At 36.8% G+C, this 3,428-nt stretch overlaps 1 long non-coding RNA gene across 1 annotated transcript; it reads right to left on the reverse strand.

Moving 5' to 3' along the window:
• Positions 1-1,163, reverse strand: LOC107750129 (uncharacterized). Its single transcript, XR_001641119.1, has 3 exons — positions 1,082-1,163; positions 780-837; positions 1-16 (listed from the first exon to the last, which is right to left on the reverse strand). It is a non-coding gene; the product is annotated as an uncharacterized LOC107750129 (long non-coding RNA).
• Between the last annotated feature and the right edge of the window lie 2,265 nt (positions 1,164-3,428).

The raw sequence follows: 3,428 nt of genomic DNA on the forward strand, positions 1-3,428 counted from the left end.
GTCTTCACGAACTGCCCTGAAATACAATTCAAACATTAACAATGATTGTTATAAATGTAACGTGAGGCTCTTACATTCACAATGCTCATTTTGGCCTCTACAGCTCATTTTGGTGGTGAAGTGTGCAGGAAATTCTGCCAGACTGAAATTTAATCTTTGGTGAACAGTCTTCAAGAGTGCAAATAAAACTTTAAGTTTTAAGTACCTTTCAGACTCGCGTGAGGTTTCCACAAGCAACAAAGTCTACTTGAACAAACACTTCACTGCGTTTAAAGTTTAGAAAATAATATTTAAACAACTAAATGGATCTATATAATTTTACCTCAGATTGTAACCCAGACCGCTTCACGTGCTAATTAACTAACAGGAAATTATAAAATTAAACATTGGGAACTTAATAACGTTACAATACAAAACATTATAAGTCTATAGTTACATTTAATGTTAGATCGGCAAATTGACGAATAAAAAAATTCAACTTCAGCGTCCATCCAGCTTGGCAGATGATAACTTTTACAGACCGTTACAGTTTGAAATGAGGCACGTTCACAGTACTCTGGTTCTGTCTTACTGTTATTAATTTTAATTTCAAGGAATTTGTTTTATTATCATCTGTGTCTCATTTCAAATTGTGTTGGACCCCTCTATAGGTTGTTGTGTATAAAGTGTCCTCAGTGCAGAGTTAAACAAGATGACCTTGTAGGACATACAGGAAATATTTGATATTTATTTGATTTATTTTTTTAATATTAGATAAACTTTTGAATTTTACTAATTACTAGTCAGATGGTTCATAGCGCCTTGGAGATGTTCTTCAACAGGAGATCCGCTCCAGCTCTGCAGCACGGCCATCAGCATGGAAGAATATAGGAACAATTTGTCACGGAGCCAACAATATATAGTATACAATGTCAGGTTTATTAGAAATAAACAAACTAGAGCATAGGTGAAATACAGAAAAGAGAAATAGTAATATGGAAAACATACAAAAAAATCTTAAGATACCAGAATTCACATTTTTAGATTTTGCAGATGCATGAAAAATGCATATGAAGTTATTTAATAAGCTTTCTCAGATTACCTGTGATTCCTATATCTCTGTCAGCAGCTCCCATTAGAAATTTTCTTGGAACTTCCCCTCTGTTTTAGAGGTTTTTTTTCTGATGCTCCTGAAATCACAGTACAATTTTTATCAATATCTGTTTACAATGAAAAATCAAAAATTGTTTGAAACACAGTGGTTTGAAATCGTTTCAGCCCATTTTAGCCTGCATGTAAGTGACGTCACCGATAGAATACAGTGCAGACTTTTAGGTTAAATTAATTAGCTTCCATTTATCTATTGACAAATTACCAGCAAAACATTTACAAAGCTATCAAAACCGTTCATCTACACATAAGATGTGGTTAAAAGCCCAAACTTTCATTAATAAGAGCTCAAATCTATAGTTAGCCTACCTATTATAGTTAGCCTGTATAGTTAGTTAACGGTTGTGATGCTAACGGTCTTTTTCCGAAGACACTAAACCATTCTGTAAAGTAAATATTGAACAGAAATGTGTCAGTTACATGTAAGAAAGTGTCAGGAAGAGTTGTATTATGTCTGTTATTTTAGTGACTAAACTTACCTCAAAGCAGTGAAAACAACACTGAGAGACAGAGAGTAGTGATGTGTTGTTCGCGAACGAGTCGGCTCTAAGAGCCGATTCTTTGTAGTGAACGAGAAGAGCCGACTTCCGTCGGGGAGAGCCGAATCTTCGGCCGGAGCCTTCTATTTTAGCCCAATTTAGCTATTGTGAATGGTTTGTATGTTGGTAAGCAATTTTTTATTTACTGTTTTCATAAAAGCCTTATTTTTATGCATTTTTTCGTTACAAAAAAAAAAAATACACATGCGGCTAATCACATGGGAGGACAGACTAGGATCACACCATTATGTGAAAGAAGGAATGGGGGCACAAGCTCCGAAGATAGCGAGTGTAGTGGTAAAGGCCAGGTACACAGAGCGACAGAGAGAGGCGGGGGATCCGGATTTAAACACAAGCGCGTTGGTTAAGGTAGGAAGACACTGCATTGTTGCAACATCGGTCCCCTCAGAGAGAGTCTTCTCACAAACAGGGCAAATAATCACAGAGAGGAGAAATCGCGGTAACGCTTTAGATTACAACCCGCAATGTACTGCATAAGTAAACAGAATTTACAGCGTAACTTTTTTGTAATTACAGTGTACCTATTCAGTACCTCCGTGTAGGTATAAGGGAACAATATGCAAAGTCTGGGGAATAAAGGAGTAATAATCTGTAAAATTACAAATTATTTCTACTGTAAGTATTTTGAAACTAAGGGGTACCTATTCTAATTCTTTATAGGTACACTATAATTACAGAAACGTACACCATAAATTCAGTATACTTACATAGTTCTTTGCGGATTGTAATCTAAAGCGTTACCGAAATCGCATCAGCACACCCAAGCTGAGGCATCTGATATTTCTGAATGCTAACCTGCACTAAAGACTAGAGTCTTAGTGACTTTTGCCTTTATTTTTTATTTGATTTGTTTGCTATGGTTCTGTGTTCAATTAAAGTTTTATTAAAATTTTAAATAATAGTAACTGTATATATATATTTTTTTTTTTTGTAAAAAAAGGCATAAAAATAAGGGTTTTATGAAAACACTGAAAAAAAAAATTGCTTACCAACACACAAACCATTCACAATTGCTAAATTGGGCTAAAATAGAAGGCTCCGAGTGATACCAAAGAACTTATATTCTTTGGTGATACTAAATGAAGAGCCATTTGGGAGCCGTAAGAGCCGGCTCTTCTAAGGGAGCCGAGCCAAAAGAGCCGAAAAGAGCCGAACTTCCCATCACTAACAGAGAGTGTGCTACTTGTCAGCTGAGTTCATGCCCCGTTTCCATGGTAACTCCCTCTGCTCCAGTTTAAATGCGACTGGAATGTTCAACGCGCGCGCCCATGAAAACACGTCAAAGTTACCAGCGTTTACATAAATAGTACATAAAAGTCAGATAAAATGTCCTGAAACTTGATCACGTATCAGTGTTAATTTTGTCAACAAAGACAACGACGAAAAATATTCATTAACGAACATTTTTTATATAGGATAGGATACCAAAATGCACACTAGCGATCTGAAACAATGGCCTCAGCACCCGAAGGGGTGACCAGACGTCCCGTTTTTCCCGGGAGTCACAATTCGTTGTCGATTAACTAAGTTAGTGAAGGCGGGATAGGTGGAATCGCGCTGATAGAAGTGCTCTCTCTCGTGCACGCTCCACTTTTTCAGTTCTCATATACAGCGCGCGATCAGTTATCAGCGCTCAAATACACACACAAAGCAGTCCAAATGTCTATCGTTTAGAGTACAGTATCTCACAGAAGTGAGTACACCCCTCACATTTTTGTA

This window comes from Sinocyclocheilus rhinocerous, unplaced genomic scaffold (assembly GCF_001515625.1).
Source record: "Sinocyclocheilus rhinocerous isolate Xijiao unplaced genomic scaffold, SAMN03320098_v1.1 scaffold722, whole genome shotgun sequence".
Lineage (NCBI taxonomy): Eukaryota > Metazoa > Chordata > Actinopteri > Cypriniformes > Cyprinidae > Sinocyclocheilus > Sinocyclocheilus rhinocerous.